The sequence below is a fragment of the Barbus barbus genome (assembly GCF_936440315.1).
Source record: "Barbus barbus genome assembly, chromosome: 49".
Taxonomy (NCBI): domain Eukaryota; kingdom Metazoa; phylum Chordata; class Actinopteri; order Cypriniformes; family Cyprinidae; genus Barbus; species Barbus barbus.
The window spans coordinates 8,126,967-8,141,534 of record NC_136727.1 but is presented as its reverse complement, the minus strand read 5'-3'; the positions used below and the strand labels follow the sequence as shown (position 1 = coordinate 8,141,534).

General features: G+C 32.8%; 1 pseudogene across 1 annotated transcript in view; it reads left to right on the top strand.

Moving 5' to 3' along the window:
• Window positions 1-14,568, top strand: part of LOC306867262 (von Willebrand factor D and EGF domain-containing protein-like) — a 175,087-nt pseudogene that overhangs the window by 17,672 nt on the left and 142,847 nt on the right. The window contains exons 13-16 of the transcript in view: window positions 4,910-5,046; window positions 7,675-7,836; window positions 9,119-9,220; window positions 12,404-12,518. The product of the transcript in view is annotated as a von Willebrand factor D and EGF domain-containing protein-like (transcript). The remainder of the gene's footprint in view (window positions 1-4,909; window positions 5,047-7,674; window positions 7,837-9,118; window positions 9,221-12,403; window positions 12,519-14,568) is intronic.

Below are 14,568 nucleotides of genomic sequence, written 5' to 3'. Positions count from 1 at the left end.
TCATTCCTGGGGTGTCCTGAAGACTTTATTACCAATCCCAATTTAACCCACCTTTTTGTAATCTGCAATTAATTCTGAACACCTTATTTAGCTTGCTCGGGTGTGTTCGGTTAGAGTAAGAATTAAACTCAGGAGGGACACTCGCCCCACAAGACTGGAGTTGAAGTGCCCTTCTCTAAGGTATACCTGTAGATTTAACTAATGGCCCTGGTCAGAAATATAGAGCTATTATGCAGGTAAAAACTATGAAAATGTTCAGATATATGTACAAAAACTGCAATTGTTGTACAAAAAAAAAAATTGTTGACATATTAAGAGAGCAAAGCTATAAATTCAAAAGTCAGATGCACTGTAGTATTGTCTTAAGTAGTTTGGTCTTGCGGATTGATATCTGTTACTTTTATAGTGTTTATAGTGTCTCAGTAGATCAGAGCACAAATCTGTGAGATTTTTGAGACTCCAGTGAGATTATAAGGGTATTTTTCTTAGAAGAACAGGAGAAGTTTCCAAATTCTTGCAATATCAATTCCTGTTTAAAGGCCACATCACGTCCTGCTCCTGGAGATAAACCGGGTGCAATGTGAGCAGTACACCACATTTTGAAGGAAATGTTGCTGAACATATTATTATTATTATTTCCTCTACAGATAACTCTAGGGCTCCGGAAATATGTCTTGTGTGATAGTAGTTGACGTTCCAAATTCAGCAATTTATCAATGCATTTACAAGCATTGGTCTGTAAGTAGATGACTGTCTAGTGTGATGTGATGTTGCATCTCTATGGGTCAGTACTTTCGCTGCTCTTTTGGCCAAATGTGTGTAATTAAAATCCTGTACATTGGCACAAGTACAGTGTTCACTACAGATGCCATTACCAGATGGTGGCCAAGGTGTCAGAGCATTTCTGTGGCTTTAGATTAAATTTTTTCCTGTGCCAGCTCTTTTCATCAAGTATGTATTTGTAGGGTCTTGTTGTTTGTTGTATGCTTTCAATTCCTTTTAATTATATTTTGCTTTGAATGTTGTTGCTCTGCATTCCTTGCCCTTGCACTCGGAAAATAATAATTGTCTTACTCCCTCAAGCATGTCTTCAAAGAAACTGCAGATGGCAAGTGTGTTTTTTATTGATTATGTGAATTATTTGAATTGTTGTATGGAACTCCTTTTCAAACGGCAAAGTCATTGAGCGTGTTTATCGACTGATTGTTTCTGGCAATAGCGGCGAGGCTCAAAAGTGCCATTAGCTTTCTCAGCCAACCTTCATATCAATGAGATATTGTTATGCAGGTATGCTAACGCCTGGCTCTGTGCCAGACACCCATGCCGGCTCTCTGATTAGCATTGGGATCTTCGCTAAGCCGTTATCTCCCTCAACGTTTTTCGCATGCTCCCTGGGGCTGCCGTGGTGACGAAATGGGGGTTTTAACACAAATTAGCGAACAGATTAGGAGCGCTAGAGAGGGCTGTTTATCACAGACTGATGTTTTTCAACCTCTCAGAGAGCTAACTCTGATTTATGGTAACCGCGCTAGGATCAAGTGCAAGGTAGCACAGGGAGGACGGCTAAATAAATCTGCTTAATTGCCCAACTGATCATCGGCTGATGCCTCTTCCACATCTGGGATCACCATCCATTAGTTGTTTTTTTTTGGAAGCCCGTGACATGTTTATGCCTAAGCATTTTCGGTTGACTTTATTTCCACTTCATCTAGTCAAAAACCCTGTCATTTTGGATTTTGGCAGGGCTTTATTTTGTTTGTGCTCACATTTGGCCTCATGATTTGTGAATATATTAGCATGCTAACATGCTACATTTATTTCTGATGAATACAGCATACTGTGTACTGTATGCAATTTTTTATTTATCTTGGTGACATACTACAAAGAGTGGAGTATACCACAGAGCACACTGTATCCCACAATGCATTGTGCTCAATCTGACCTTCCATTTCCAGATTAATGAATAAACTTGAGATAACTTGCTACATGTTCATCGCTTGTTGATTGGGCAGCCAAAAAAGTTGAATAAATAACCATTTTTATTTTAAGATGACAACTGCACACCACTTAGTTTTTTTTTTTTTTTTATATAAAATTATTTACAATGTTATTTTTTTCTAGTGTCGTAGTTTCGTAGTTAGCACATATGCTCTAATACACAGAACTGTGCTGATCATTTGGACAATGTGAATTCGAATGTGGCTTATGATGTCTAGCAATCCATTTTTTGCTCTTTTCTTTACTGTGCTACAAATAAAAATTGAAATGAGGAAAAAAAAATAATATTGAGAATAGCAAATGCTGGACTAATGCAGATTCATGAACCTTTTAAAGAAACAGTGCATCCCAAAATGTGATTTCTGTCATTATTTACTCCCACATCGTTCCAATATCGTATAATGCAATTTTTTCTGCATGTGAAACAGAATAAGCTAATATTTTGAAGATTACACAGCTCTTCTCGTACAATGAGAGCTCGAAGTGATCTTTCAAGCTTGATAACACCAAAATAACACCATATGAGTTTGTTTTTGTTTTCCCTGAATAATTCCTGTAGTATAAAAATGGTGCATCCTTGCTACATTTGCAGTAGATTCACCTCAAGATTTGAAAATGAGGAGGAAAAGGAACTAAAGGGATTCCATTTCAATTTTGCACATGCCGGAAAACTTCACATCACATATTCTCCTTAGTCTTGTGGCACATTTTATGCTATTACTGCCAACATGAAGGGTGTCCGGAATGAAGCTGCACTACTCTTTATTTCACATAATTCCAGGTAGAGCGAAAATCAAGTCTAAAGAAAGGGCAATCAGACTGGATTCAATACGTGTGCATATCTGGGTTTCCTTCAATAGTGGAACAATCTGGAAAACCTCCCTTTTGCCTTTATTCAGCTGTGAGGCAGGGGTCACATTCTGTAGAAAGGACTCCTCTTAGATTCATCTCTGACTTTTTATTTTTTACAGCAGGTTCAGTGAGTCATCCCGATCGCTCCTCATTTATCATTTCTCTTCAAACATAAAGCACCAGCATTCGCCCTTGTGGCAGAGATTAAAAACTCCTGAATATCTCTAACGCTCCCTTCCTGGCCGGTCAGGGACAGTGTGTGAGAGTGTGTATGCGTGTGTGTCTACACAGTGCTCGAGGCTTGTCTGGTTCAGATCTGCATTTTGGGAGCTCGGGAGCAGAGTGAATCATGGGAAAATCTGAAAATCACCTCACTGACCTGCTGAGCTGGAGATTTTTGATCTCCAAGACAATTAGGAAGGTATATGTGTGGTACTCGTGCAGTGAGAGTGAAGCTTTTTTTAAGGTCCTAGATTTTGTGGCTTGTTTTGAAGCCATAATGATCCTAGTTTCAACTGCTAATATCTTTTTAATGGTTAGCTAATCGATTAGCACATGATGGCACATAACATGCTAATTGTTTGACTCAGAAGTTACAAGAATCATTGAAATGGGGAAACGGGCCTTATGCATTTTGAACAGGTAAAGTAAATTTCTACATGATTTTAAACATTTTATATATATATATATATATGTATATATAATATTGATGGTAGTATATCTTTTCTAAACAGTGTTAGAGGGGTGATTTGTTTTTGTAATTATTTTATTTTCACTTTTTTTTTACCCAGTTTAAAATTACACAAAATGAGACCATCTGGAGGAGGTTCTTTGATGAGGCTCAAATTCATTAGCACTCACTCTGTGCTTAATTGTTCTCCTCCGAAGACCATTTTCTCTGATATCTCTCATTGTTTTCCTTCTCCATTTTTAGATATTCATTACACTTCTGGCTTAGTTGAGCATCCCGTCCCAGTACATCCATTTTCGTTTGCGTCTCAGATATGTGATTCAAATAGACTTCCGCCCCGTGGAGATCCGAACGTAAGGTTATGCTCTGGTAATAAAAACACTGATTTGAAATGAGCCGAGATGGGAGCGATAATGGCATTAATCAAGCATAATGCAGCCACGGTACAGTCATTTCAGCCTGTCGCTGAAACTATATTAAATGTTGTTGTGTTTTATAAGGCCTGAGAGACGCCCAAACAAGCTCGTATTTACTCGTTTGCATTATTTAAGAACCTCAGTTATGAAGAACATAATTTTTCCCAGCTCTAATTATACTGTAATGTTTGCTGAATGAATCCGTTCCCTGTTTAATGACAAACGCAGGCTGGCAAGGTCAGAATACAGCAGTCTGAATATTTAGTGATGTACTGTATAGCTTAAAGCCGGTATTGTTTTGTTTGTTTGTTTGTTAGCGGTGGTGTACTTGGAAATGACTTTCGTTTGGTTTAACTGCGTCTTTCAAACTGCCGGTGTTGCATTTTTCCATTTGAGTCTCGTAAACTGTATTCACTGGTGGTTTTTGGAAAGGATGGGGAGTGCACATTATTAATGACTTCATATAAATTTACAATGGAGTTTTTGGGTTTAACAAGACTCCCAGAGTGGCTTTTCAATGAATCAACAATGAGTAGACGGCAGACTGTCATTTTTGCAGGCTCATTCGAATGAAAGACTTTTTCTATGAGGATGTTGAGTTGAATGACAAAGAACACATTGGATTTGACCCTGAGACCCAGAAAAGTCTGTACTTTTTCCCATTTACTCCCAAAATTGCTTTCTACCGACCAAGTGTGTGTATTTATGTGTGTGTATGTGTGTTTGGTTGTCTTGAGGAGTAAAACTGCAGTGTCAAGGACATGCCCTTAACAGACCACGCCCATTGAATAGACCACACACCTTGATTAGGCCATGCCCTCGTATAATTTAAAGGAGAAGTTGCTAAAGCAACCACCACTACTGTTACTTATGGTCTTTTTAAGGTTATGTGAATAAACCCTAACAATGTGACCTTCATGATAAATTTGTCTGTTTTCTTTGGTTTCCTCAGGTCAGCCAATAGAAATCACCGATCTGGAGAACGGCGGTTTGTGTGACATACGTGAGTTTGACTGTGACAGCATGAGGGTTTTTGGGTTGGGTTTCATCGACTCACCTGACCTTGCGTGTCTTGTAACGAGACTAAAGGTGAGACACAAATTATGTCACTTGTTTATTAGGAAAATTGTATAGAGACAAATTTAGTATTTGAGAAAACGTTTTAGTATCATTAAATAATTATAATTTATTATAGTATTTTAATTGTGTGTATGTGTATATATGTGTATATATACATATATATATATACTATTTATTAAAATATGAATAATAATAATGTATTACAATAATATTTATTATAATACATAAAAAATAACAGAATAATCATATATATATATAAATATAAATATATATATATATATATATATATATATATATATATATATACATACATACATACATACATATATATATATACAAAAAGCCTTAATAAAATATATAAACAATTAAATAATTGGAATAATTTAATATTATAATAATGATTTTATTTTTTATTACTATAGAGTTTTTTATACAAAATATATTTGGTATAATACACAACATTATATTATAAAATTTATTATTCTATAATACATTTATTTAATACTGTGTGTTCGTGTGTGTGTGTATCAAACATGATCTTAGTCATAAAAAAATAAGAAAATGAAAATAAATGAAACAGTTTATAAGCATATGCTCAATTTCTACATACAACCTACATATAGTACACCAATCTACCCATCTTTAATTGCAATTTGTTGTTTTTTTTGTTTTGTTTTTTATAATGATTATAAGATCACGTTCAACTCTTCTAAGCCAGTCTCCTTTAATATTTCATCAAGGAGTCTTTATGCATTTTTTTTTATTTTTTATACCTGCTTGCCATCTGTTTGTATATTTAATTAGAAGAATGAGGGGGGAAAAGGCATAGGGGATATCTGACGAGATAACCAAAGCAATAAAAACAGTAATCAGTCAACACAGCAGAGCACATACAAAGAAAACACCCCACAATAAGGCCAGTAAACAATATGCAAAACACATAATATGCTGTAATTATCTGAGGATTTATATCGGCTGCTGATTCCTTTATTAAATTGTCTGTTTTACTTAAAAGTTTTGGGCTCAAAGTTAATTTCAAGATGTCAAATCCATAACCTGCAGAGCCGAGTTTAACATTCATGGTCCAAAGAACCTAGAGCCCTTTATATATCTCGAAAACATACTTTTAACCTTGAATACTTTAGAAATTTTGAAAAGTTCATATCTACTTTTATTTGACTTCTATTACATCTTAGTAGTTGGTTTTGAATAAGCCAGAGGAACATATTAAATGCATATGATGGCAAACAAAAGGGTCATTTTGAAATTAATATTGTTAGTTTTGCAAATACAGCTTTGGAGTCTTTGGGACCTGCAAACATCATGGTTAAAAAGCAAATGTAACTAACGAATCCCACCATGTAAATCTGAACATGCTGCTTTCCTCTCATTTGAATTCCACCGCTCAGATATTTGCAAGCCGACCACTTTTCTCGCCGTCTTTTCTCAGGGGGTGTTTCGCCTGCTGTGTGAGGTCATCCCATTTGAGCAAATTGGTTTGACAGTCATTATTCTAGCTGTTTCTGTTTTTCTCAAAGAAAGAAGGCCCAGAGGTGAAGATTGCTCTAATTTGCCGTTTTATCTCAAACAGTTGTGAACAACTGAAGCACATATGCCCATACTAAAGTTTTAGCATATCTTCCGATAAATGTGGGTTGAATTTTAAAGAAAACGTCCACCTAAAATTAAAATTTTACCTTTTACTCACTCTAATGTTGCTTAAAAATTGTCTGTATTTAGTTGACTTTTATTATGGTAAAGAGTAGCCAGAACATTCTAATATGTAAAAAAATAAAATAAAATGTTGCACGTAAGAAAGGTTTGGAATTACTTGAATGTGAGTAAATTGACAGGATTTTCAGCTTGAGATGAAACTATGCATTTTTTGGCCTGCACTTGTTTAAAAAATAAATTAATTTATTAAAAATAATAACACAATTTTAAAAATAAAGAAAAATGGGTATTTTAGTAGTATATTGTATAGTATATTAGCAAAATAAAATCCACTTAAGTCTACTTAAGCATGTTAAGAGATAGTCATGACAATGAACACTCTTTAAGTACTCTTTTATGAATTGCACTTTGTCAATGTCAAATGAAAAGCTATTGAAGTAGCCCTACATTTTAAGTCATTATGTTTTAATAAACGTGTGTGTATATATATATATATATATATATATATATATATATATATATTTATTTATTAATATTAATTTTAGTTCCAATTTGTATTTATTTTTTTTTATTTTTTTTTAGCCTAACCCTGATCATTACAAGTATATTTAAATGCATGACATATGTTCAACAGAAATTACAAATATATATTTTAGTTTATTATGAACTTTTATTAATACCAGTACATTCAGCAGTAGAAGTAGTTTTGAGATTGAAAATGAAGATGTACTCCAGTCCTACTTAAGTGAGTCAAAAAAACACTTTTAATTTTAACTGATTGGACTGCATATGTATTTAAACTATAATAATACATTTACATTTAATTGTACATAGCAATTAAGTATCCAAAAACATTACATTCAGTTCACACTTATATTATTTAAAATATTATTTCTACATTATAATGTACTTCTTTTTGGGTGTCCCTTTCAAGAATAAATAATTAATTTTCTTTTTTTTTAGCACTTGAATGGAGTTTGGATCCCTGAAGAGGAAGGCAGAACCAAAGCATCCTTCCTGAGCTCTAAAGCGGTGGATTGCTCTGTCCCGAGACTCGGCAACATGGCCGTCGACACGATGGACTTCACAGCCAGCGAGCAGCACTATGCCAGATGGGAGATTAAGGTACCTGTCCATCAATCTCAGGGACAGGGATCTGTCCGAGGGTTCATGTGATTGATTTTCCACTGCCTCTTTTTGCGGTGACTGAATGAATCAAAATGTCATCATTCAGATAAAAGCAGGCCATCTTTTTTGAAACTTTCCATTGTGATTGAAAGATGAAGCGACCATTGAATTGAGAATGTTGGCAAAATGCAATTACGCAGGAAGTCTCCTTCACAGTTGTGGGTTTTAACGTTTAAAATCAGTTTGAATTTATGCCGGCCGCACGCGCTGTTTGAGGCCAAGCTAAATGACGCGTACCGGGCGCTTTAAAATATTATATCACTCCGAAATCGCCGAACCGTGAGATGGAAGAGAGCTTTTCCATTCCAAATGACAGCCATAAAGGCAACACAATCATTTTAATCATTTTTATGCTTTGACGGCCCATATAGGAAACCAATTTGGCTTTATCTTTAAGTATATGGCTAACATAAACATTAAAAAGTTCGTAAACTCAATTCAGGTCTTGCTATCATTGACCTCGGAGCTCAATCCCAAAGTGAGGCTTGATCTATGTGTGTACGTGTTAATGAGTGTGTTTACTGATGTAAAAAATGGATGGCCTGTGATGAGGAGAATCATTAACATAAATTTAAATGTTGAAAGAGCCACAGGGTTTCTCTGAAGGTCAGCGCAAAGTCGTATCCGTGAGGTATTACATCTCGAAATCCACCTAAACTCCTGCTCGCATTAATCTCAAAGGCTCGTGGGATTAACACTCACTGAGGGGGTGAAAAATTATGTTCACTTTTGGATTTACACAAACTTGTGCTGCTAAAGAGACTGAAGTCTGAGGTATTACAAGATGATGTACTTTCTGGCATCACCTGCCAGTGGCGAATGAGCTGAGAAGGTTTACTAACCATAAATATTTCTTAATATGCATTTCGTATTATCTTTATTACACATTTCTTTTGATTGATATGGTAGTCCTAATATTTAGCTTTTTTTTTTTTTTTAGTTTTTTTTTCTGGTTGTTGTTAGTGTTTTTGTCTCTTTTTTCCTCACATTATGACTCAAATCAGTGTTCATGTCAAATTAATGAGGTTTTTGGTAAGAAGCTATGTAATAAACAGCTTTATGTGGAATCAACCACACAATTTTACGTTGTCAGGGTTTATTTTGGGATAAATAATAGTTGGTTGACTGCACATTAGGCATTAAACAATACAATTTATTAGTAGTGTTATATTTACTCAGGATAGATATCTAAACCTGTAATTATATTTTTCTTCTTTAGGTGACTAATGATGGTCGTCAATACAGCGAGGGCAAATTTTTAACCCTTTATGATGGTATTTGCCAGCTCTGCGTGACTGCATCTGGACTTTGCAAGCTGAAGGTAATGATATTCAAACACTTATTAGTAATACATGCGTAAATAGACCTATAGATTTTGAATGGTCCTTTGTTTCTCATATTTTGCTCACAATTAGCACAGAAAAATGTGAAAGAAAAATACATATACACATATGCACATAGCATTTCTCACAGCTTATATTGTAACTATATTTGCATTGTCAGAATAAATGAATAAATAAATAAGGTGTCTATTATATGAATGTAAATATAATTATGAATAATATTAATCTCACACACACACACACTAATGTTATTAATAAATAATATTCCTAATTATATTTTGCAAGCATATCTTAATAATAATTATATTTATTTTATTTTATTATTTATAAATTAAATTAATTTAATTTATGTAAAAATGCAAGAAACAGTGACAGTACTGCTGATGGTTTGATTTTGTATTACAATTTATGAATATATATTTCTATAATTTTCATACATTTTAATGTACAACAATATATTAATATATAATACTATTCTTAAAAATAATAATAATAATAATAACAATGTTTAATAATAATAATGATAATGTATATTATATGACTGTAATATATAATTATAAATATTAATTATACACACACACTAATATAATTAATAAATAATATTTATAATTATATTTTGCATATTTATGTATTAATATATATAATAGTATAATAATATAAAACTGATAATAAATAACAATATTATTATCATTGTTATATTATTGATAAATTAACCATTTATGCAAAAAATGCAAGAAACAGTGGTTACTTTCTCTCTCTCGCTCTCTTTCTCTCTCTCTCTCTCTCTCTCTCTCTCTCTCTCTCTCTCTCTCTATATATATATATATATATATATATATATATATATATATAATTAAATAAAAGCAATATAATTTATTAATAATATGTATTAATTCATTAAATATAAAAAATATCCACTTTTTATTATCTTAATTTTGAGATGCATTTAGTTTGATCTGAATTAATTACAAAATAATGTGGAGAACAATATAAAGAATTCAATACAGCAATTGTTCAGAAACCGCTGTTTTATATAAACAGATTCTAAATTGCTTTTGAATGAAGGTTATTTGTAGAACTGTGTTTAAAAATATCTATAATTGTTCCCCACAATTGTTCAACTTCCCTCATGGCCCATCTGTCCATCATGCTGCACTTTATATTCACTGTGCACAATCACACTTCCTAAACTAATAGCCTGGATTCTCCACCGGAAAATAAGTTGCAGAGGATCGGAGTTTATTGACTCAAAAGGCAAAAAGTCTGTCATAGCCGCTTAGTGTCTAAACTATTCTCAGGACAACAGCGATACGTGAGGCCACTGGGGTGTGCACTGGAAAAACCCGGAGCGTGGATGTGGAAAACAGACAATATTATTCCCGACATCGAAACCAGAGACTGACAGCGTAACCGATCTCTTGAGCACCTGATGTCCTCCCCTTTTCTCGCTTTCTTTCTCTGCTTTTTCAGCTGCCACATAGCGTGTAATCTCAGAGTGAGAGATGAGTTATCTAGGTGGATCCGTTTGGTCTGTGTTTATCTTCTCTGCTTTGCTGGGGATGTCCTCCGGGCGTTGCGACTTACACATCCCGCTGGATATTAAAAACTTGAAATATAGAGATTGTATCAGTGCCAGGCTTTATGCTTTGGTGATTTATAGCAAAGACGGCTGAGGTTTATCTCAAAGGTTTGACAGAGGAAGTTGGCTTGAGCCACAGTGTAACTGTGAGCTGTAGCAAAACCTCTCCACGCTGGTTGATACCGCTGGAGCGCTCAACGACACAGTTCAATTACACACACAATTACGTCTTTCCTTCTTTCTTTTCTCTCTCTGTCTTGGAGTTCTTTCTTAAACTTTAGCATGAACAACAATAAGGTTGTGAGTTCGATTCCCAGGGAAAGCACAAATTGAAAGTCAATATGTATAAAAATGTGTGCAGGATTAATTATTAGTTTAATATAATTAGTTTGTTTGTTTGTTTGTTCATTCCCAAATTGTCTTTTCAATTTAGTTTACTTTTTATTCACTCTATAATTGTGAGTTTTACTTATGTATTCTACTTGTATTTTTTTTATTTAGTTAATAATTAGTTTTGTTTTGTTTGTTGTATTATATTTATTTTGTTTGTTTGTTTTTAATATATATTTATTTGTAGATTTAGGGCTATAATAGTTTTTGATTTTATAATGAATTTATTTGTTTTGTTGTATTTTTAAATTTAGTTTTTATTTGTTTTCACTGTCTCATTGTAAGTTTTAGTTTTCTAGTTTCTTTATTTAGTTAGTTTTAGTTTAATTTAGTATAATTTGAAAGTTTTTTAAAACTTTTTCCATGTTTAATATAGGTGGGTTGTACGGGATTATTGCTAAAACTAATAAAACAAACAAACAAAAAAATGTAATAAAATAATCATTAATTTAAATAAAAAATAATTATATAAACATTATATGCAAATCTTAAACAAACAAAAATATAAATAAAAAATCAAATGAAAATTAGAAATGTTGTCTTGGCAGCTAAAATAAAATGAAACGCGTTGAAGTAATACAATTACTAAAACGGAAATGCATAAATAAAACCTAAATATAAATATAAAAAAAAAGAAAAAAAAATTACAAATCACAAAGGCAAAGCAAACAGGGCATAACAAAAATGCTAAAACAAATTGAATATGCAAACTTAAAATATAAAAATAAAAGCTAATTTACAATATTAATAAATACTATAATAGAAATACTAATTAAAAAAACACTGGGGTTCTAAAGGTTTCAAAATTTCTGTATACCATGTATCAAAAAATAAAACTAAAATTAATTTGTGAGTTTAAGTTAGTCCTGGAGTCATGATAATGTGATAGTTTACTTTTAGATTATAAATAATATTTTCTATTCAGCTTTCTTTTTAGTTTAGTTAAATTAGTTTAATAATTTAGGTTACTTTTTACTTATTCATGTTTTTATTAGTCAATTTATTTTGTGTTCAAATGTTTAGTTTTGTTTAATGTAATTTAGCTTGCTTTGTTTTGTAGTAAAATCAAAGTTTCATTATTTTATATTCTTTTTTTTGGTTAAATTCAATGCAGTTTACTTTACATTGTTTCAACATTTGTATTTAGTTTTCATTACTGATCATTACACCTCTCTTTCTCTCTCTTTCTCAGGAGAGGATGTGTAATATAGATGGGATGTGTTTTGCCGAGGGAGATTCCAGCCCTTCCGTACCATGTCTCCTGTGTAACTCCACGGTCTCCAAATACACCTGGTCCATTAATCAAGGTAAACACAGTCAACATGAAAGCAAACTGAGATCTGATGGCATTAGCACACAATATTGAACATTATCTGAACCTGTAGACACTCACACAGCACAGCATTAAGCTACACATTAGTAATACGTTTTAGCAGCTTTGGGACTCGACCCAACAACCTTCTGCAGCACAATCTAATTTAAAGCAAATAAAGATAATGGCATTAACATAAAGACACAAAATACAAGGTGTATTCTTAATATTTAATATTCATAATAGTTAATGTTCATGTGGCAGATGTGGGTTCGAATCCCATTCTTCCCATTTGTTTTGTCGGTTATATTCAATCTGTAAAAGGAAATAGGGTAGATCTGAAAAGACACGCTGTCTTGCTACTACTTTGAGTATGTTTGAAGTTAAAAGCCCACAGCTTAACTAACAGACCTTATTACAGCAGCTAAATAGAGACGTTATATGGAGAGTCAGCTGGAAAACGCTCGCTGTGAATTTCAATTAGCTGATGTTACATTTTTGGATTTTACAGCCTTGCAAAAAATGAAGCAAAGCACTTGGTAATAAACTTTATTTTTGGGATTATTAGCACCCTGAGAAGACTCTGGGTCTGTAGTGATGTGTGATTTCAGTAATGTGTGTCTTTGGAGACTTTTATAGGATATGGATGAAGTACTGGACTGTCTGGGGATGATTAAGTATGGCAAAGAGAACTGTAGTGAATTTACCACAGTTCAGATGTGTTGTTGACCATGATGCAATGCAAAGTGGCATAAATATTAATGTCCCTTTACTGTGGTAAAAACACATTGATGCACACCCTTGTGTCTTGTTGATTTTTATATGCCAGTATATGTCAGTTGATTACGGTGGCCGAGAGAGCTCAACGTGCTGCAACTTCAGAAAACATCTTGATCAATTTGACAACAGGTGCTGCAAATGCTCACAACACAAACAAATAAAGAAACGCACTGCAAATGCTCACAACACAACCAAATAAAGAATTTTATTTTGAACTTTGTTTGGTTGTGTTGTGAGTGTTTGCAGTGCGTTTCTTTATTTGGTTGTGTTGTGAGTATTTGCAGCGTGTATGTTGTCAAATTGACGAAGTCGTTTTCTTAATTTGCAGGTTTTTTTTTTCTATATGCAGCGCGTTGAGCTCACTCGGCCACCGTAGTTGATTCTACAATGGCGATAAATAATTTAGCACTAAAGAAATGTAGTTTTGTTACAAATGTTTTTATTTTTAATATTAATATTATACTGTATATTATTATATTAATATTAAAAAAAAAACATTTGTAACAACTACATTTCTACAAATAATTTAGCACTAAAGAAATGTAGTTTTGTTACAAATGTTTTTATTTTTAATATTAATATAATAATATACAGTATAATATTATATAATATTAACATTAAACCTATTTCCTAATAATACTTTTTTTAGTAATTACTGTATTATGCTTAATGCTGATAATAATGTGATTATTATTTGTTGTTCTTCATAATAATAATAATAGTTTAATAAGTATTTTTAATAATAACATTAATTATTATGCATTGTTGTTTAGTTATATCCTAAAACATTCTTCACACTCTATCAGTAATAATAATAATTATAATAGTTTTTTTTTTTTTTTTACATATTAAAATTAATGTAAAAAAAACACTTACCCCACTGGCAGATAATTGTACTTGTTTTAAGTAAAATGCACTTAATTGTTTTTTTTATTATTTTTTTTTTTGCTGTCATTTTGCTTATCTAGTAAAAGTATCTTGATTTTAAGAATTTTTAGATATTTTGACTAAGTAAGATGAGCCATTTTTTGTATTTATAAATATATATATATACTGAACAAAATTATAAACGTGCGATTATTGTGTTGAATGCCGAGCTGAAGTCAATGAACAGCATTCTAACATAGGAGTCTTTATTTTCTAGGTGGGTAAGAGCCAGGTGGAGGGTGGAGGAAATTGCATCGTCCGTAGAGCGGTTTGGACGGTATGCAAACTGGAGCGGGTCGAGTGTGTTGGGGAGGCTGGTTTTGATATCTTTATTTGAT